Source organism: Sinohyriopsis cumingii, chromosome 9 (assembly GCF_028554795.1).
Source record: "Sinohyriopsis cumingii isolate HCF-2022 chromosome 9, ASM2855479v2, whole genome shotgun sequence".
NCBI classification, from domain to species: Eukaryota; Metazoa; Mollusca; class Bivalvia; order Unionida; family Unionidae; genus Sinohyriopsis; species Sinohyriopsis cumingii.
This window is the reverse complement of record NC_142969.1, coordinates 101,186,715-101,210,767: the sequence shown is the minus strand read 5'-3', so window position 1 is coordinate 101,210,767 and position 24,053 is coordinate 101,186,715. Positions and strand designations below refer to the sequence as shown.

Sequence of the window (24,053 nt, the reverse complement as noted above, 5' to 3'; positions counted from 1 at the left end):
TTATGTTCATTTTCATTCCAAATATTTGGAGGAAATGCCTCATCATCTATATTCATGCTTGAATTTCATTCCGAATATTTGGAGGAAATTCCTCATCATCTATATTCATGCTTGAATTTCATTCCAAATATTTGGAGGAAATTCCTCATCATCTATATTCATGCTTGAATTTCATTCCAAATATTTGGAGGAAATGCCTCATCATCTATATTCATGCTTGAATTTCATTCCTAATATTTGGAGGAAATGCCTCATCATCTATATTCCTGTTTGAATTTCATTCCAAATATTTGGAGGAAATGCCTCATCATCTATATTCATGCTTGAATTTCATTCCAAATATTTGGAGGAAATTCCTCATCATCTATATTCATGCTTGAATTTCATTCCAAATATTTGGAGGAAATTCCTCATCATCTATATTCATGCTTGAATTTCATTCCAAATATTTGGAGGAAATGCCTCATCATCTATATTCATGCTTGAATTTCATTCCTAATATTTGGAGGAAATGCCTCATCATCTATATTCCTGTTTGAATTTCATTCCAAATATTTGGAGGAAATTCCTCATCATCTATATTCATGCTTGAATTTCATTCCAAGTATTTGGAGGAAATTCCTCATCATCTATATTCATGCTTGAATTTCATTCCAAATATTTGGAGGAAATTCCTCATCATCTATATTCATGCTTGAATTTCATTCCAAGTATTTGGAGGAAATTCCTCATCATCTATATTCATGCTTGAATTTCATTCCAAATATTTGGAGGAAATTCCTCATCATCTATATTCATGCTTGAATTTCATTCCAAATATTTGGAGGAAATGCCTCATCATCTATATTCATGCTTGAATTTCATTCCTAATATTTGGAGGAAATGCCTCATCATCTATATTCCTGGTTGAATTTCATTCCAAATATTTGGAGGAAATTCCTCATCATCTATATTCATGCTTGAATTTCATTCCAAATATTTGGAGGAAATTCCTCATCATCTATATTCATGCTTGAATTTCATTCCTAATATTTGGAGGAAATTCCTCATCATCTATATTCATGCTTGAATTTCATTCCAAGTATTTGGAGGAAATTCCTCATCATCTATATTCATGCTTGAATTTCATTCCAAATATTTGGAGGAAATTCCTCATCATCTATATTCCTGTCTGAATTTCATTCCAAATATTTGGAGGAAATTCCTCATCATCTATATTCCTGCTTGAATTTCATTCCAAATATTTGGAGGAAATTCCTCATCATCTATATTCCTGTTTGAATTTCATTCCTAATATTTGGAGGAAATTCCTCATCATCTATATTCATGCTTGAATTTCATTCCAAATATTTGGAGGAAATTCCTCATCATCTATATTCATGCTTGAATTTCATTCCTAATATTTGGAGGAAATTCCTCATCATCTATATTCATGCTTGAATTTCATTCCTAATATTTGGAGGAAATTCCTCATCATCTATATTCATGCTTGAATTTCATTCCTAATATTTGGAGGAAATTCCTCATCATCTATATTCGTGCTTGAATTTCATTCCTAATATTTGGAGGAAATTCCTCATCATCTATATTCGTGCTTGAATTTCATTCCTAATATTTGGAGGAAATTCCTCATCATCTATATTCATGCTTGAATTTCATTCCAAATATTTGGAGGAAATTCCTCATCATCTATATTCATGCTTGAATTTCATTCCAAATATTTGGAGGCAATTCCTCATCATCTATATCCATGCTTGAATTTCATTCCTAATATTTGGAGGCAATTCCTCATCATCTATATTCATGCTTGAATTTCATTCCTAATATTTGGAGGAAATTCCTCATCATCTATATTCATGCTTGAATTTCATTCCTAATATTTGGAGGAAATTCCTCATCATCTATATTCATGCTTGAATTTCATTCCTAATATTTGGAGGCAATTCCTCATCATCTATATTCCTGTTTGAATTTCATTCCAAATATTTGGAGGAAATGCCTCATCATCTATATTCGTGCTTGAATTTCAATCAACTATTTGAGGAGAATGTTTAATCATCTATGTTATTATTATTTGAATTTCATTCAACATTTTGGAAGAACTGCTTCATCGTATGTGTTCATTTTGTAAACATTGTATATCATTTACTGCCTACAAATGTTTAACAAAAGTAGGATAGTAATACTTCCGATTAAATTCTAACCAAATAATTGCATCATAGTCAACATGAAGACAATGCATACACGTCTCTGCCTTCATCACGGAATAAACGCTCATATCACACAAGGGTACTGGGTACATACTTTGACAGCTATATATAATGAGAAACTGTTTTCAATGACTTAGACAATGAAGTGGTTGAATTAACTGAGTTAAATTTGTTTAATTACCACTTTGGGGTGGTCTGACGTCTATCAAACGCTAATCAATCATCTACATAAATATGTGTAGTTGCCTAATAAATCATAATATCATTTAAATACTGTACTGCTGTATTTATTAACAGAGTAAATAAATAAATAAATAAATAAATATGTGAAAATATTAGACTTGCAACTTTATGTAAGCTAGCATATGTAACAAAAAGATTTTCCGATTAGTAACTATTTACATAAATAACATTCAACCAGACATAGAAAATTCTAAAGAATGAATAAAAGAACTTGAACATTTGCGCGTAATTCTCTCATAAAAGAGAGCATCAGTTTGAGGACGAAAATCGTCTAATTCCTTCTTCCAACAATACAGGGTAAAGACATTTAGAGACGTCTATTTCTTCGATTGAACTGTAAAGTTTGGCTATTTTGGTTGCTGATTTAGTTAAATGGCTCAAAACCCATTATATAAATTATGATTGTGAACGGTGGATCCTTGACCATCTTGACAAAGTTTCTGGCGCTTCTGTGTAACGCCACTTTTCAACGTGAAATAATCTTCCCGCCCCATTTTTATTTAGTAAGTACATTATATTTTGGGGGTCTTTTCACCAGCTGATAGAACTGTTAACATATGAATTTATATATAGATACATATATATACGTAACATTGTTATCTATAATGAAATAATGTTTTTTTCAAATATTGTTACAGTATGCTCAGACATTTATCCTTAAGTGAGATTTGGGGCATTCATATATCTAATTGTTCTATGAAACTGATGTAGTGGTACATCCCGGTTTCTGGAGAGCTTTTATATGAACACACAATACTTGCGAACATTTTGCAGACATAAAGAGGTAGACAAATTAAGATGCTGGAAATTCATCTCCGAAGCGTATAAAACGCGCCGAAGGCTCTTCGGGAATGGTGTTGGGAATAAGTCCCCTCTCATGGAAAGAAGACGTTGATTGGGGGAGGCTCCTTAAGAAAATCGTTTTCTGACACGATGGTTTCCAAGCATCGGTCAGAAAAGATCGCAAGATTTGAAAGATCGACCCAATTTTCGAAAAGTTTGTTTTGCAATGATGCAAAGAGCTTCATCAACCGCGCAATTATATGTCGGCAACACAAGACCGCAGATATCAACTAGGTTATAATATTTACAATCCCTGTAATAGCTATATGATAAGTTTACAATTTTCTATGCGGTAAAAAAGAAAAGAAAAAAACCCCTCATAAATCACTAACCAACAACGCAAATTAGTAATGATGTTAGGTCTGACTCACTCTAGGATGAATAAATTAGCCCTCGGTCACATACGTACTCATGTTCGTTCTCTGTATCGAACATATCTCGTCCGTACACGAGAATCGATATTGCAAGCACTGAGAAGCAAGAAAAAGAAAACTAATACAATCTGAATGGAAATTAAATATTAGATGTTAATAAAGCGAAAAATACCAACGTTTTGCGCAAATATTTGTTTACAAAAATGTCGTCTGCTTTATGAACATTCACGTCTGATGTCAGGTGTGGCAATATTAAACAATACATGTGATCACTGCTGTAGGTCTGTGTTTTGTTGTACATGTCTAATGTACTACAAATGTGTGACAAAGTTGGATCGTCGATGTAGGTCTTGAGCTTTCTGTCAAGAATTTGTATCCACCTGTCAGGATTATGGATGACGTTTCTGTTTATATGTCAAGAACAAATCCTCAACTAAATGAAAACTGGAAAAGGACCGTTGAGTTATTGTTTTATGAACACTTGAATGATTGACCGTATTACCGTAATGTTCTAAAATTTTCGTTACAAAGTAAAAAGATAAACCTTTAGAGGAATTTAATTTTAAAATAGAAGGGAATGAAAATAATTATGTTCATTATGGGGCTCATAAATGAAAATATATTCCTTGCTTGGGTTTTCTACATATGTATTGCGTTTACTATTATTTGTATCATTGTGTGTACGGTTTATTGATAATCTCAACAACACACATTGTTAAATTATTGCACTGGTATTTAAAAATGAAACATAGAATCCACAACAAAGTCATTTTGAAAGAAAACACGTAAGTTGTTACATGCAGAAAATATGTTTAGTGCCAGAAACTGAAAGCTGCCAGTTCACACGCTATATGAAATTTGGACATAAATCAATGTGTGTACCTTCATGAGTGTGTGCGCGCACGAATAAATTACACATAGTTGCACTGGCGTACCGAATAGGGGCAATAGCAGCGAATAGCCGCAGGCGGCACTTTTATAGAGGCGGCAAAAAGGGAAAACAGAAAAAATGAAATAGGAAAAAGAAGAAGAAAAAAAAAAAAACGAAAATAACAGGAAACGAAAGAGAGGTTGCTAAAGGAGGATACTATTTTGAAACTTTGGTGATGCCGCCTTTGACGATGCAGCCCCCCCCCCCAGTCGCGATGCTGGTGTGATCCCCGACGGCTAGAATTATGTGACCTGTGTTAACAGAGATCATGTCACTGATATGGTTGGGTGGCTTTAGTGCTAAAAGCAAATTCAAGTCATGTGTACTTTAGCAAATTCATTAGTTGATACAGACTAACTAATGACACTTATGGCTTATTAGAACCGTGGGTAATTGTCGGGTGTAGTGATTGTTAACATTAAGGTATCTCAACTGTACTAGTTATTTACGAGAATAATCTAATGGGATTATTCGGATACTAATTTTTCACTCTGCGACACCAACCGTATTACAGCAGTCAAAACATGAGCAAACTAAGTGGGGCAGAATTTAAAAAGTGCAGAGAAAATCGCACAAGACAGAAGCAGGTGGCGCTGCAGCTATTCGTCGATATCTTGTTTCGATTATGCCTGCAAAATTAAAGCTGCTGACAGTCAGCTTGGCAGTGCTGAACTGCATAACTTAAATGACGAGTCTGTTCTGGCTGCTCCTGTTCAAGTAACAACATCAGCAATGCTGGACCCGGAGTATTTAGTTTACAACAATGATGGCATTTGTGATAGGAATGTTATCAATGCCAATGAAGCCGAAGGTGAACGAAGTTAGAATGAAACATTACCAAATGATAGCTTAACTGAAGGCGTCACAGCCATGTCAATGACATCATCAGCAAACTTGTCTGCACAGCAATATCTGAAAGCTATAGAGCGATATTTAAAGGAAGACATAAATGTAATTGATGACCCTGCCAATGCAAGTTTGGTTCTTTTCAGTGATGGTGGCCGATTTCCCGAAACAATAACAGATGAATTTAGGAATGAGCTAGTCTTGAGAGGCTCTGATACTCCCAGATTAAGGATGGATCATTTACCTTTGCTAAACGCGAGTTCAATGAAGTTGACCAAGGGAACAGGTCATTGTCAAAGGTGTGGTACTTCAAAAAGCTAGAAAATGGAAAGAATATTTTGGGGTTTTAGATGCTGTACTCTCCCTATAAGAAGCCATCTATTCAATGCGTAGGCCGTTTGGTATGTATTTCCACCATGATTGTTCAAAACATTTACATACCAGACAGGCGAATATCAACCGTGTGCACCCGTGTAACAAGTTAAATGATATACCACGAGATGTATAAAAAAAATAATAAAGAGGGAACGAGGCTTGCTGAGTTTACTTTTAATGAAACATTTATACAACGAGTGGTATATCATTAATAGAGCGTTCATACTGAACATATATTATATTCATATCACATACAAATACATATATTAGCCCTCTGAACTCTAGAGACATCGTGGGATGACCGAGTGAATGAACTCCTCAAATCCCGAGTGTGTCCGCTACAAAATGTAATTCTATGCCTTTTGTAGCTATTTACAATCACCATTGCATATTGATAATTTGGCTGTTTTCTTTTTCTTTTTCTTTAGTTTATATTTTTATTCACATTGATTAAATCAATATAAGGCACTTATGATTTAAACATGAAAGATTGTTTTATGAATAAAGTAGAGCACTGCAAACACATGGTTAGGTAAGATATTCACATGAACGCTCGGCCATTCACGTATTGGTGCATGAACGTTAGTGTGGAATATAAACTAAGAGAAATGACGAATTAACAAGAGTTAATTAAAATATTTTAATATATTTATAGTTGATCTAAGGTATTATTCTGCTTTGACAACAGTACTACCGACCATATTTCTCTCTCTCTCTCTCTCTCTCTCTCTCTCTCTCTCTCTCTCTCTCTCTCTCTCTCTATATATATATATATATATATATATATATATATATATATATATATATATATATATATATATATCTTTCATCGGTCGGTTTGACTTAACTTTTACTATCGCTCATAAGTCTAGAGACATCGTGGGATGACAAACGAAAATCCTCTACGCTCCTCATTTCCTAGATTTTTCGCCTGTAACTTGATGTGACCGTCTTGATGGGGGAGGGGGCGGCCTTTTGATATTTTCATCTTTAATTAATAAGAATCAATTTTTACAACGTTATATTAGATTTAAAAAAAAAAAACAGCAACAAAAACATTAAATATATCACAGTATGTGTACCACATAAGCGAGAAATTTACAGTTTAATGTCAACAGGCTTTGCAACTTTGTATCATTGATTATATAAACACTGTATATAAATCAAAGGATAGTGCACACATACCGTTACGACGAACCGTGGTCTTTGGTATAAGTTCAATTTCAAGGTTTCCACCCAGCCCAAATTATTTTTCTCTCTCACTCCAGATTTCTGCGTATGTCGTCCCTTATGCGAAATGATGGGAGGGGGATCGGAAAGCACAAATGATTGCGATGAAATTCTGTACCATATTAAATTCATTTAGAAAACGGAAGTCATGAATACTTTAATCTTTGTTTTCATACGTCGCTAATGATTAATGGACAGCACACAGCTGCAAATGCGCCGTGGCAAGAATGTTTATTTGTGCATATTATTGCGCCATGGGTGGATCACAATTTGATATACCAGTCCATTTATACATCTGTCATCTGTCTATGTACTAACATTTTTATAATTTATAAATATTAAACATTACTGTCAAATCATAACATTTTTCCTGCAAGAACGTGGTAGACATTAATTACCACCCAATGAATTTTTAATCCTGTGCTCTTTTTAATACTTAGGGAAGTAATTATGTATTCCTCTTCCTTGTGGCGACAACTAATGAAAGAAACGAGGAGTATCTCGACAAGGGTGTCACCGATACACGCACACAAACTTATCATACTGGGGCCCCGAGTGGCCGAGTGGTCTAAAGCGCTCTCCGTTACGGATCACTGTCATCACACCTCTGTCTGCGTGGGTTCGAGTCTCGGATTCGGCCAATGTGGGTATGTGAGAAAGCATGCCAGTAGCTTCTCGAGGGTAGGTGGTTCTTTCCTCCACCATTAATACCGGCCGCCATGTATAGCTTATCGTGTGCTGAAAAATGGCGTTAAACCCTACAACAACAACAACTTATCATACTTACATATAAGTCTAATTAAATTCATCCTCCGAAAAAAAAAAAAGTTTTTTTTACCGCTGATAGTCATTTTTGTCTTTCACTATTACTGTTCTTATTTTGCATTTGCTCGGGTATAGAAGAGAGAGAGAGAGAGAGAGAGAGAGAGAGAGAGAGAGAGAGAGAGAGAGAGAGAGAGAGATGTATCATTTAGATTTATATAATAAACGCATCTAACCGCATATGAGGAATCCGAACACAACAATATACAGGCAAATGGGAGGACTTGCTGAATTCCATTAAATTTTAAATGCAAGAGCACGACATACAGAACGGCATTATTTTGTGTAATACGCGCCCATCTACAGATAGCGTTGTCTGAGATATGTTGTCATTGATCAATCCTTCCTTAAATATTGGGAACTAAGTACGTACTCAACTCCTGTGAAAAATACATTTACTACTACAGGTGCTGTCTAAGCTTAGAAATTAGGTCCGTGCGTACTTTCTGGTAAGTTTTCCTAGGTATCCGGATATAGTATTGTCAATTTCCCACTGTCAACCTTCTGATTTTAAGGTTTTCATTTAAATTGTTCAGCTAGTTTTGTTTCATAATTACATATATTGATACATTTGAGAATCAGGTTCTTATGTTGTTCTTGAAACTGATCAGAAGCATGTGCACCTCCCGTAGTTACTTGACATAAGCTGGACACTTGTCATATAAATTGTCCACTAGAAAGTAGAATTACTCACATTCAGTAGGAGACACATTAGGTTTAAGGTATGCAAATGGTCTGGATGAAATCTGTTTTGATCTGCATCAAACATTTTAGTATAATGCGTTTATCAGAATAATCACGTGGGTCTAGGGGCTGTATGTACATCTCTGCATCAAAAATTACCCCTGGCATGAACAAATGTATGTGTGAGTTTTCTGGCTGGGGACGCAAGAATGTATTCTGCTATGAGCATGTACAGACTGGTGAAGTAATATTTTAATTTGTTATACCTATACATAAAGAATGAACTTTCGTTTACCTAACTGGCGTACTTAATTGTCTTTAATATTTTTTACATTATGCAGATTGATGCGCATCGGATGTGAACATAGACAATACAATGCACTCCGACAGATCTACACATAGCCTGGGGCTGCAACTGCGTCACAATTCCGTTGATCCTGAGACCGCAGACTAGTAGCATCCTCCATCTTAGTACGTAATAGCTTTTCCTTATACCATGGTGCACCGCGACCACTAGTCTGGTTCCCTGTTTTGCATTATCCCTACTTCACATTCTGCTACACAATTCCTAATCGAAAGAGTCATGCCCTTATTTACCGGCTTATGATATTAGCTTGTCAATTTAATCCGGATACCAGCGAAAAATTATTCTCGTTCCACCAGACCCCTCGAGGGGACTATGTGAAATCATTGCCATCCAAGTGGCTAGGTGAAATCATCTTTAAAAAACGATTTTAACGCTCACAAGCAAGCTTACCAAAAGTCTGGACAAGTTTCTGATTGGCTGGCGAATTAGTCAGCATTCAGTTTTACTTCTGCACGCAAACTTTACAAATCGTCAGACTGTGCCACTTACTGTCTAAATGCACACATTCCTCGCTTTGACACCAATACATGCAACCACCTCAATGCTACATTACACATATCAAAATTACCGTTCTTGTACCAAACTTGCTGATGGACTTTACCTTAAAGACGGTGCATTTTTCCGACAGTAGGAAGGAAGAGATAAATCAGCGACATCTATCGGTAACAATCAATTGCACACATCGTGGCAAGACTTACGATCGCCGTTGATTCTCGGAGTCACGCTGGAGTCTAGTTAAATACAACAAGTCCACAAATAGGCCAAGCCTAACTAATTGGTACAGACCAAGTCCGTTTGCGTTATTAATTAAGTCTAGAGCTTACAAGGGGCAAAATTAGGTTAGGAATACGTTTATGTATATTTTAGGGATTCCATACTTGTCATCCTTATTTTTTATTTCATATAATTTTTACATAATTATAACGTCTTGCGCATATTTATCTGTTTCTATTAGAGTAATAATTCTCCACTTCCACCTGTTAATATATACTAGGCAAATGTGTGATAAATTAATTTTTAGTACTACAGATAAAGAGTTGCTACAACACACATACAATTTAACACTTAGGACATGACTGTCATACAGATCGTTGGACACATAAATTTGTCGGCTTGTGGATATATTTTAAATGAATAAAATAAATAGTCAATAAATACAATCAGACGTATATAAAGGATATGGACATTGTATATTTTACGTTGTTAGGTCAGAATGGGGTAAGTATTACGAATTCAAGTCTGAGTGCAGACATTGAAGTCTTTCAATATTACCATGTATATTCAGCTGAAAGTTTTTATGCAATGTCCAAGTTTTTATGCAATGTCCAAGTTTTTATACAATGTCCAAGTTTTTATGCAATGTCCAAGTTTGTATGCAATGTCCAAATTTGTATGCAGTGTCCAAGTTTGTATGCGTAATGTCCAAGTTTGTATGCAATGTCTACGTTTTTATGCAATGTCCAAGTTTTTATGCAATGTCCAAGTTTTTATGCGTAATGTCCAAGTTTGTATGTAATGTCCAAGTTTTTATGCAATGTCCAAGTTTTTATGCGTACATGTATGCGAGAAGCGAGAAAGGAGCATGACAGAGGGCGAAAGAGTGAAAGAAGAAAACAATAAAAAAGAAAACATCCATGGAATAACGGTTCAGGCTTCCTTAAGTGGCGAAAAAGTACTTATTTATTAGTTGAAGGGCCTATTCGCCTTGCATTCATCTAGGGAATAATTGCAGAATTTTTTGTTCTTTCTCTGAATTAAATATATACAGTAATGTCAGAGTAAACGAAATCCCTCTTTAAGTAATTGAAAAGTAAGCATGTATGCGTTGCATTGATACAGTAAATAATATGCTATATATCATTTGACGTAACCCAACCTCCTACACGGGATACTCACCAGCAGGAAAAGTACTTAACCTGTGAACTTGAATATAATATTTAAAAAAAAACAGTTGCAATTGAACTGGTCTGCGACATAATATTTATTGGAAATGTTTTAGATCTCTACAATACAATCTCAAAATTAATATGATTGCAAGAAATGAAATTTTCCCCTTTTTTGAAAACAAAATACATACATTTATTGTTAGGGATATATAACATGAAATTGTAATTTGATGTATTACTCTTAAAGGCCGGATCATTAACATGTTTGAAGCACAACAGAGTCCACACAACAAATTTACGCGTCATTATAAATTGACAGATGTAAAATAAGATTAAGTAAACAAAACGTGGCGAAAGACACATTAAAAGACATATAACAAGAATGTGATATCTATTACGATTTTATAGTTTGCTTAAAATGATTTATTTACATTTTATTTTACTTTTTGCCAGTAAAGTTTGCTTGTGTTATAATAATATTGAAAGTATTTAGTGTAAAGGAACCGATAAACATGCAGATTACCTACCAAACAGAGAAGGGTCATGTGACAATATGCAATAATATTGAACTGTGTTAAGGTGAAAATGGGGTCTTAAATTGCAAACCTAATATTGACCAAAAGCAAAAAGGATATATATATATATATATATATATATATATATATATATATATATATATATATATATATATATATATATATATATATATATATATATATATATATATATATATATATATATATATATATATATATATATATATATGTGTGTGTGTGTGTGTGTGTATGTGTGTGTGTGTGTGTGTGTGTGTACATACTAATGGTACTAATATAGTTTTATTTTTGTTAACTAAAATATACCTTCAATAAAGAAATAGTATAGACAGAAAATATAAAAATCGCAAATAAAACAGTGTATTAAATATATCGTATTCATATATACACATGACATATTCCTTACATATCAAATAAAACATTTGTCTTTATGTATTTTTCTTTTCTAATTCGTTTTAATGTCTTCGAATTAGATGAAAGCAATTGAATAGAGAACATGGGGTCTAAACATTTGTTACTTGTGCTTTTTATGTGAATCACGGAAACTTATTGTAACAAAACAACAGTTTATATGAAATAAGTCCTGTTCAATCGAAAAGTATTTGCATGACAACTTATTCGACATGGAGAGGTAATGGAGCGACATAGAGAGAAGGATTAAGACAAAACGTAAAACGTTCATTTAGAAGAAGGAATAAGTGAGATAAGGAATAAAAATCGAAAGTTGTTGTGCTTGTAAGCTTAAGAAAACCACTTGAAATTTCCCGTTTGTGATCTTGGAAAATATTTGTTTTCGTTCTCCAATTTATTTTGGTAATCAATATTTAGTGCAAAGTGAAACATCATCTATTTTCAGTATTATTTCATATAAGTATTTCTTTTGTAATTATAACGACCTTTCTAGTTGCGTCATCTTGGAAGAGAGATGTGTAGCGTTGAGATACAAATTGTTATTTAAGTAGGGTTTTCTTTTTCAGGTATTGTGCTATGCAGGTAAAATATTGTCAGTGAGGTGTCCATTTCGTCTGATGATGCCTGATGTAAATTTCAATTTCAATATATTTTACTGCATATAACATAAGGTCCAAAGGTAAGACCACACGTTCTACAAATCTAATTACGATTAGTCCTTTTTAAATCTTGGTACATATTGGAAGACTCTCGGGTCTATCGTATCTGCACAAAAATTCATGACAACGCATTAATACATAACGACTCATCGAAACATTTAATATTGTATCGGTAAAAAAATATTGCTCTTCGACCTACAAAGACCAATAAAATCAACCTCTTAAAACATTGACTACTTCGAAAAATGTCTTGCTTCCTTTCTGCCGATTTAATATATAATTTTCCATCTGAGTTTTGTTTTCTTGTAAAATGCGCAATATACATTTTCCATATTACTGCGCCGAAAAAGCACAATCCAACTAAGCGTGTGTGTTAGTTTGCTTGTTTGTCTTTATATGTATTGTCTTTTCCATTCCACCCTCGTGCAACTATTTCTTTATTCCCACACATAATGTAATGACAGTGAGAGCTAATGTACTGAATGTTTAAATACCACAGTATCAAAGCCGTTCACCTATCAGCATATTCGCTCAATTAAGTTTTTCTGGAAGCGTTGATTGTCAGAAGCATAATCGCAACATAGCCATGAAATTGAATCAAAGACAACTCCATTCCAATTAAGACCAATGATAAATCGCTTAATAAAATCAAACCAGCGTGACCTCTGCGCTGGTTTGTCAAAGACCAAACCGCGCACGGATTTTTCCAGAAATTAAGAAACATTCGGTTTTATGAAATCAATTAAAACAATATCTGTTTCGACCAGTCATAAACATGAAATAAACGCAAGATATCGGATTCTTCCGTATTACTGTAAATTAGAAAACGGACCGGCAATTAAGACTTACTTCAAGGCGGGCAGACGACCCCAATGGCGGGTCACACGGCGATAACATAGTTTTATGTTTCTTTTATGTAGCCATCAACGTTTGACAGAGGCTATCTTCGATTTTCTAATCTTAGTCCGCCTCTTAGCGATGTCTGGTGAAATATTTAAAAATCAGAGAGGGTTTCAATCAAAGGCTTCGATAGTTAACGAACGAATATTACGATTCGAAAGCAAACCGAGCCCCCTCATCGCAAATCCTTTATTGTCTTTGTTTCGCGCAATATACCCCTCTCATTTAAGATAGCATATTTAACTGCAGAAATTGTATACTGCTTGAAGGACCACACATTAAACAGGGAACGAAAACTAGTCTACATGAGTATGGGTTTTCAGTAAACAAAATAAAACTTTCTGCCTTTGAAGTTATTCTTTCTACAACTATGTTTACGGTCATAACCGCAAGTTTCCGCCGGGTTAAGAGCATGTTTATTGGTATGGAGCTCTTTTGTAGGTGGTTTATGGCTTCTCAAAATTGGATCGATTTTCATTGGCAAAAAATTGCTGAGCGACAGTCTGTTACTTCTTGGTACACAATGTTACGCGGCCGACACTTAAAATTCCAGATCCAGTTAAAGTTCTTCATGGAAAAAGGGAAGGATATAACGAAACTATGCCACAGATAATAATAATAATAATAATAATAATAATAATAAAGACGACTGCGTGAATTCCCTGCTCAAAACTTAAGCACGAATGTCCTTTTCAATATGTGTAGAAAGGATAGTCAAGTTTTTCATAATTTGAAAAAGATGCTAAATAGAACTGAAAGAGTTTCCTGTACTAAACGTTATGGCACTGTCGATGTTAGAAAGAGTTTTCAATACAAACTTAGTAATCTCTATGGTTTCCAAAAGTTCCAAAATGCACAGAAAGAAGGGGGAAAGTGTAAAATAGAATTAAAGAAAGAAAGTAAATGGAAAGAAGGAACGAAAGAAGAAAAAAGGAGCGATGGGGATGAAACAGCAAAGGAACCAAGGTAGTATAAAACATAGGAAAAGATAAAGAAAAAGGATCCCAAGGTAGATACTAAAGAAGGAGAAAAGGAAGATGAAATTCTTTAACTTCTAAATTATCAATTTAGTACGTCCTATTATTTCTTTGTGAGAGACATTGCGAAAGAAAACCTGCTGTAATCCGTTTGTAGCATGCTGATGTACAGAGATTTTATTCTCGAAATAAACTTGACCATTCAAAGTCATTTACTACTTGTTTGACAAGTTCCGTATGAATTACAATTTCTACATTTTTAAACACTGATAGCGATGCACAGATCTTGCAGTGATAAGAAGAATGACAGTCATAAAACGTTGCACTAGTAAACTTATGCGATTTAAATGTGGGCTCTTATTAAGTCAAGGTTCAGCTTGGAGACAAACTGAAGACAAATATAAAATTTGTCACTAACTTCTCAATAATTGATAACTCTTCTACTGAACCAAAGCGTTTGAAAGAACTGTGGCGTCTAAACGCTTTACGGGACTTTTAACGTAAAACAACCCAGTCATTGTAGTAGCAGGTACTCTAAATCTATTCGATACTTATTCGGAATGATTCCCTGCAATAAACACATTTTTCATGGTCTCTTTAGAAAACGTAACATCAAGGTGTTTGTCCAAACTGAGCGGGTTTCAAGATAAAATTATTTAACTAAAATCCACTTAACATTGTTACTGTTATTATTTCGTCTTTAACGGCACTAATGAAAGGTATACATGTACATGTACTTCTTTCTTCCTCCATTAAATACCAGAATCTATGCTTAGATTGTGGCAAAAGTTTTGTCCAACTTAGCAACGTATGTAAGGCAAACAACGATGTATGATGTTTGGGTTTATAATAATTATTTCCCGGAAAGAAAACGAAAAAGTATTTCATGTGTTCTAAACATACAATTATACAACAGTAGCACAGGTCCCAGTTTCATGAAACATCTAATAGTGTCTTCCTCAGTTACAGATTCTTGAATATCTTACTTATTGCTTGCTTTGTATCAATTGTTATTTCTTCAGCGAACATCATTCAACATCCATCCAGGACCATACAGTCCTGTAATCGTGAGTTTCCCTTAAAGGCGTATTGATTGTTTCGGAAATATTTTTTGGGGCGGATTTCCTCAAACATGTCGAAGTCCTCAACTCTATTGTTAGCCGGTTATACATCACTACCAGAATCTCTTCATCTGATATAAATATTGATTTTATTTGAAATTTGATAGGCAAGATAATGTAAAATCTCAATTCCATGAGAAGTCTCTATCTATCTATCTATCTATCTATCTATATATATATATATATATATATATATATATATATATATATATATATATATATATATATATATATATATATATATATATATATATATATATATATATATATATATATATATATATATATATATATTCCAGTATCATTAAAATGCAAAAATGCTCAGAAAATTAATAAGTTTACCTGAGTACATTCATATATATATATATATATATATATATATATATATATATATATATATATATATATATATATATATATATATATATATATATATAGTGTCCCTGGATTCTACAGAAGAATGCTTGATAATATAGGCAGAATTAATATTTTAATACAATTTATACTATCATGTATGTTAGATAATTTTTAAAACGTACACCACTGAGATTCCAACCCAGGTCCGCGGGTAAACGGCTCCTTTAGCCTTGCCTGCACACAAGACCCCATATTCCCTCACGACTAAGCACACATCACCAAAAATGATGTTACTCAATTCGTGTTAACATTATGTATTCATCTGTTTTGATTTATATCAATGTAATGTTTCATGCATTTTGCCCGAAATAACCCTTCTATCAACCCTTTCCCGACAATCAAATTTTGTAAAGTGGGAAATTTTGAGTATACGCTTGTTTTCAGAATAATACAGATTTCGTTCACTTATTTAGATATGCTTTTACATACATGAGTAATTTGTTATTATTGGGGGATAAATTCAAAATTATCGACCAGACTTGACGGCATATCAGTTGAAGAAAAAATAAGGCTATATGACGGAAAAGACGGAATGAGAACAAGGAAGTAAGATAAATGTTTGTGGAGTACTCCACTGGAAATCAGACAGTCGTTTATTTTCTCGTTTTTGGGTTTTTTCGCGATACTCTCATTTTCATGACAACACAGTTCACATCGTTTTACAGTATTCAACTTGTGCATTCATTTTATTTTTTCCGACTGATATTATTTACGGATCGGAAACGCTTGCGTATGGTTTGAAGCAGAGTTTTAAGTTTGTTACAAGTCGGTATCCCAGAATTATTACAGAAAAAATTGTGGTATGAACTTTTCTTTCCCCTTTATCTTTGCACTGTTCAAACTATTCTAGTATCAGTATACAAGCGGACTATTAAGTGTACCACTATGCATGCTCCCCCTCCCCGACCTCCTACATCCACGGCTCATCATTCTCTATCTCTCACGAATATATTCACTGATCCAATGATTTCAGTTTGTTCCATGTAGTTCAAAGATCTCATACAAGTTTGGTATGCTGATCATTTTTTTTGTTCAAAGTTACATGAGGAAACCAAATGAAGTTGAAATTCACAATCATCAATACATTTTGCTTGTAAAACACGTTTTAATTTATAGCTTTAATTTTTCTTTTTGTACAGGAATACATTAAGAACATATCACTACATCGCGAAATATATTTTGGCATTTCGTTCCAAAATTAGGCACAAGAAAGAGCCGAATAAAAATATGAACGTGTTCAGTGAAAGGTGGTTAAAATCAAAATGAATTGGTGCGCTTCTTTTGGATACGCATGCACACTACTGGCAAGGTTTGAAACGTTATGAAAGTGGGTGGTTCGAAATATAATTTGAATCACTCAGGTTGGGAGAATGGAACAGCCTATGATAAAAACAAGAAAAGTGAACAGAAATTTTATAGGATATTTGACTACGTTTATGGCTAAACATGTGACAAAAACGAGACTGTTTATTACTTGAATTCGCCTTCGCTGGTGGCCTTTCGTTTAACGAATCAGCTTTATGGGAATATACAACACAAAATGAGTTTTGAGACTGGTATTGGAGCATTTTGCAAAGGATCCATTAGGTCGGACATTAATTCTGAAGCAGTCTAGAAATTTATGTGCTTAATAGGTGTAAATATCATTTATGAGGCGTCAGGAAATTTACTCAATGTGTCGAAAATCTCACATTTCTAGAAATATATGCCATTTAATACGTATATGCCTATAAGGAACCCTACATGTTCAGAAAATCCATCAATCCGATCCTGCATATCCAGAGAAATAAATCCACCCATCCATTAACCCCTACCTACATAGTCATATAAATACATCCATCCATCAACCGCTACCTACATAGCCATAGAAATACATCGACCCATCAACCCCTACCTACATAGCCATATAAATACATCCATACATTAACCCCTACCTGCACAGACATAATAATACATCCATCCATCAACCCTTACCTACATAACCATATAAATACATAACCCATCAACTGCTATCTCCATAGCCATATAAATACATCGATCCATCAACCCCTAATTGCATAGCCATATACATACATCCATCCATCAATCCCTACGTGCATGACCATATAAATAAATACATGCATCCATCAACACCTACCTACATAGCCATAGAAATGCATCGTTCCATCAACCCCTACCTACATGGCAATATAAATACATGCATCCATCAACTGCTACCTACATAGCCATTGAAATACATCCACCTATCAACCGCTACATACATATCAGTAGAAATACATCCATTCATCAACACCTAAATACATAACCATATGCATACACCCATCCATCAACCCCTATCTATATAGCCGTATAAATAAATCCATCGATCAACCGCTACCTACATAGACATAGAATTGCATATATTCATCAACCCCTACATGCATATCAATAGAAATACATCCATCCATCAACCCATACGTACATAATCATAGAAATAGATCCAACCATCAACCGCTACCTACATAGCCATATAAATACATCCATATATCAACCACTACCTACATCGACATAGAAATCCATCCATCCATCAACCCCTACGTAAATAGCTATAGAAATCCATCCATCCTTCCATAAATCCCTACGTGCATAGACATATAAATACATCCATACATCCATCTAACGACCCCTACGTGCATATCCATAGAAATCCATCCATCCATCCATCAACCCCTACGTACATAGACATATAAATACATCCATCCATCCACCCATCAACCCCTGCGAACGCAGGCATATAAATACATCCATCCATCCACCCATCAACCCCTACGTACATAGCCATATACATACTTCCATCCATCCATCAACCCCTGCGTACATAGCCATAGAAATACTTTCATCCGTCCATCAACCTTTAACTACATAGCAATATATACATGGATGCATGCATGCATACATACATACATACATACATACATACATACATACATACATACATACGAACATACATACATACAAATTCTTTAGAGATCTTGAAAAATTAAAATTAAATACAACATTTGTAAAATTGTTAAGGTGCCCATTTAATTTAAATTTTTATTTCTTTAACACAAAATTAGTTATCAAATGATATCGAGCATTGTTTCGCTGAATCTAAATATATTTTTGGGAAACATTTGTCAGCATGGTTTGCTAAATTAAATATTTTCTTGACATCATTCATTTTCCTTACTAAAGTATTACTAAAAATTGATCGGGATCAATCGACTTGTAATTCACAATAAATAATTTAAAAAAAACAATTTGACTGTAATGTCATAGTTTATTTGGAAGTAGCAACAGTCGATTGTTTTATGAATATTACTATGGGGGATTGTTTAATGGAACTATTTGTGTTCCATGTTCGTGCTTCACTTTAATATTCAGTACTGGGGTTTCCTTCTAGGTTCGTAGAAGTGAAACTTTCATCGCCTTTTTTATGCAAAAGAAAGATAAGGAACTGTTTGACTAGACGATCAATGCAACGAAAATTAGATCTCATTCAAGAAATTGTATAAAATAGAAGATTTCTATAATTCACATTTTCATTTCGCTTTCTACAGTTATTCACAACATTCCATAGACGTAAAAAAATATTTTAATATTGGAAATTATTATTATTATTATTATTATTATTATTATTATTATTATTATTATTTACTCTGTATTAACAGGTTGCTAGATATGCATGAAATTTAAAAACATTTTATGGGGTGAGAGAGGTATAAAATCGTATTATTAAATAATTTAACTTTTTTTCTATTTTCCTAATCTGTTGAAATTTTGAGCCATAGTGATTTTGTTTTGATCTCTTACATTACAGGCAGTTGAAATCAGACTTTCATTCCGTGAGCCTCTTATGTATTGGTTAGATTATTTGAACCTTATAGCTGCTTCATATCCAAAAAATTGAAACTATTAATTGCTTTATATGAGACAATGTTTGACTAAAATACATTACAGTGCCATTTGATCAGCACTGATACAACATGGTTCTCATTCTAATCGTATTTAAAAAAAAATACTACATGTAATAGACCAGTGATCCAATCTCTTAATATTTGTTTCTCTTGTTTACTGAAATATTAATAGAGTTGTCGAAAATGACAAGGAATTAAAGGGATTAATCTTTGCAAATTCATATAAATCTAAGATTTTAATTTTCGATGATAGGAATCTAATTCTAGATCGCACTACTGGAGCAGCATAAGAAGTCTTGGAAAATTGCACAATACATATATTGTCCGTCTCATAATTAAACATTTTCCAAAACCAAGGATGTACATATAGGCAGAAGAAAACTGAGTGAGAAAGTCCGCTCCTCCCCCAGATTGTGTATATGCTCCCGCAGAACTAATATAAGCACTGGAAGAAAAAAGTATTGAATCTATAAATGTACACAATCATGAATTATTTTTTTGTGTGGCCCAAGACCACAATTAGCCCATATGTCTATTGAATTTATTCCGAATTCTAATATATATAATATTTAAATGGAAACTCGTGTCCAATGTACTAATTGTTTGGATTAAAAATAACTGATATTCATAAGCACATCATACCTTTAACAATGATGGACTCTACGGTTTTTCAAACACGATGCAAAATTTGTGAGATTAAGTAAATGCGGCATATTAGTGAGGACTTTTTTGATACAGCTGGTGAATTACAAAACCTAATATCTAAATTTAAAAACACTTTCTAAACAGATGTGCTAAAAATATAGAGGGAATTGTTTAGTTGTCAGGATGAAGAATGGAAGTCTATATACTTTCGAATTCGCAAAACGACAAACAACAATATATTGAGTTGGTTCAAGTTTTTTATCCCCCTCCTCCGTAATTTTGACACTATTTCTAAAAACTAAATTTGGATATTTGAAAATGACACCTGTTTGTTTTTGTGAGAAGACAGGAAAATATTCAGCGTTTGGTTTGACATTGCAAGACAACGGCAAGAGCTAATCAGATAGATGCATGCAAGAATAGAATGGAATTCTAAGATGTATTGTTTGGAAACGATTTATCAGATGAAATGACAGTATTTAGCTACACTATTCTTGTGACTAAATAGCATACATGCCAAAGGTAAAAACTAGTATTTAGCTACACTATTCGTGTGAATAAATAGCATACATGCCAAAGGTAAAAACTAGTATTTAGCTACACTATTATTGTGACTAAATATCATACATGAAAAAGGTAAAAACTAGTATTTAGCTACACTATTATTGTGACTAAATATCATACATGAAAAAGGTAAAAACTAGTATTTAGCTACACTATTATTGTGACTAAATATCATACATGAAAAAGGTAAAAACTAGTATTTAGCTACACTATTATTGTGACTAAATATCATACATGAAAAAGGTAAAAACTAGTATTTAGCTACACTATTATTGTGACTAAATATCATACATGAAAAAGGTAAAAACTAGTATTTAGCTACACTATTATTGTGACTAAATATCATACATGAAAAAGGTAAAAACTAGTACATTTATTAGGATTAAAGCGATGCCTCAAGTGGCATATGGTATATGAATAATGAAATGTATGCTGATTTCAAATCTGAACAGAAAGATGACATTGAGAAATGGCTACAGTGGAGGGTGTTAATTGTTGATGACACAAAGTAAAGAGAAATTTGTTTAATGCTAGGTTTTAATACAATGAGAACTGTTTTGTATTTTAAAGAACTCTCTCTCTCTCTCTCTCTCTCTCTCTCTCTCATAAAACGCAATAGAAAAGAACAAACGTATATACATATGATTTCTATGATTTTCTTATTTTCTTAGTTTTGTTTATTTTAGTTTTCCAAACCTAAAGTTCCCAAGAGAGACCTTTAGAAAATGAATACCTAATCTTCCTCTAAATTACGCTGAAATTTTCAAACACAAACACAGACGCATACACACAAACACAGACACATACACACAAAAAGCGTGTCCAGCCAGTAAGATTTAAGATAAGATACTCATCCTCTTGTTCTCAAACTTGTTTGGTGACGTGCTCCTATTTAGCTCATAGATTTGTAATCGTTAATCTGTTTTACCTCACCTCACCCCACTACAGCAAGGATAATCCCCATACTGACATAGCATGTCTTTCCAAAAGCAACCTTGTTTCTCTCGCAAAATACTGCACACTGATGCAAACTAATTTTTCAGCATTATATTGTTTAACATTTTGGAAGATATTTAAGACTGCTGCTGACAAGATCTGCTAAAATACGATACAAACATCTACACCGTGTCAGAACATCACGTAAGGTATATGCAAATGCATACATATATGTAAATCAAAAATGACCACTTCATGATTCTTCTTGTCATAATATGTATAAGAATAGACTAAAGGCACGAAATATTGCGATATGTTTCTGCTCATAGAAGGCATTATATTTATAATGTAGCCAGAATAACAGGAAAGCCCAATGTAGTTTGCGCATGTCCAGAGTGCTGATGTTAAGTCAAAACTCCTGGGTAGAGATGCGTTGGAAACAAACTGATTTGCACCAACATAACTTTTATCCAACTTTCCCTTCTTTAATGTTACCCACAACATTTGTTTAAAGAAAAAGTAAATTGATATTAACGTAAAGAAATTTCTGTACCGATACGTAAAAAAGTTGATCCTTCATATTTGAACAAGAATGAGCAAGGAAACAACCTGCCATTTAGAGCAAAAATTCGATGCAGAATAATAACCAATATTGAACGAACTTTATTCTTTTGTTTTCTTCAGAAAATACTACCCTCAGATAATGTATCGGAAAACATGAAACTGGAAGTCTGCCTGCGAGAGTTATCTTTATTATATGCAGTCCATGATGTCAGCATTATTTATAGCAACTCACAGTTATTTATAACCGTACAAGAGAAAATTTTAACTGATCACATATTACACTGGTATAGATTTTTTTTTACTATTTACATAATGGTTGAACATGGCAAATAATGACCGAAACAATCAATAACGCTTCTAATGAGATTCCCCCTCTAAAATGATATGTTTAACTGCTATAACTTGAGACTCAACTGAAGTTCAGCTATTGGTAAGTCCATCTGATATCGCAGCCTCAGTACCTTGATGTCTGAACAGGTCACTTGGTATTTTGTATATTTCCGGCATCCTTGAATGATGACAAAAGATCATATCCAAACCTGAACAATATACCGCCAATCTATACTAATTTGTCATCAACCGTAATAAATACCATAATTACCCTTTGATAAAATGTATAAAATAATCGTTCCCACAATAATGATGGCGCCTTCAGACATACAGACAACAACAGCAAAAAACGGCCAAATATCCTTCAGGAGATATTCCATTTTTTATTATATCTAATTTTGCAAAAAAAAATAATTTGCTATAAACATCAGTGAAACACCATTTTGTTTTTCCAGCTGTCTTGATTAGTCGAGACCTCATGGCTGAAACTGCCATCTACGCATGTTACTCCTTCTAAAACACCTTAAATTAGGTCCCAGATATAAAACAAACACTATCGCTATTCCTACTGAATGTGTTTCTTTTGAACGCTGTCAAATTTGTATCTGGGAGGAAAAACAAATGCCTATATACACGATTATTGGCTTCGTTACTGGTGCTCCATAAAAGTCCCAGCGTTAGAAGATCCAAATAGATAGTGGGTGTTAATATGCTATAACGACCTTCATGATCCGACATTTGTGACTGAGACGGGGTGAATCTCGTTTCTTGATGCTTACATCCAGATGTTTGGCAACTTCTAATAGAGTCTGAACACATTTTAAGACCTAAACCCTGCTAATGATACATTTATTCCCACCCAAAAGCTCAGTAAGTGTCAGCAATAACGTTAACAGTGTTATTTCTTCTACGAATAGTGAAATTTCATCTGTTCTTCTCTTGAATAAATTAAAGCAGATTACACGAATTCACCTGTTTACTAGAGCGCCAGAAAGATGATTTTCCGATAGCGCTGTTATTATTTCGATGCTGATCATTTTATATTTGCATACCTGGATGTTGCTATTTGTGATTAGTTACTCTTCACTTTCGAAAAGCCTTTTAGGCTGGTCACGTGCCAGCTCATAGGACATACATGTAAGCAGGTCAGTGGTATTATATATAAATCTAATGTACGTGTGGCATTCACCAACAATGAGAAGGAGTTATCTTACTATGGTACACTT

At 33.8% G+C, this 24,053-nt stretch overlaps 1 protein-coding gene across 1 annotated transcript in view; it reads right to left on the bottom strand.

Moving 5' to 3' along the window:
- Positions 1-24,053, bottom strand: part of LOC149792346 (uncharacterized) — a 61,573-nt gene that overhangs the window by 1,119 nt on the left and 36,401 nt on the right. The gene's annotated exons all lie outside the window — the stretch shown is intronic.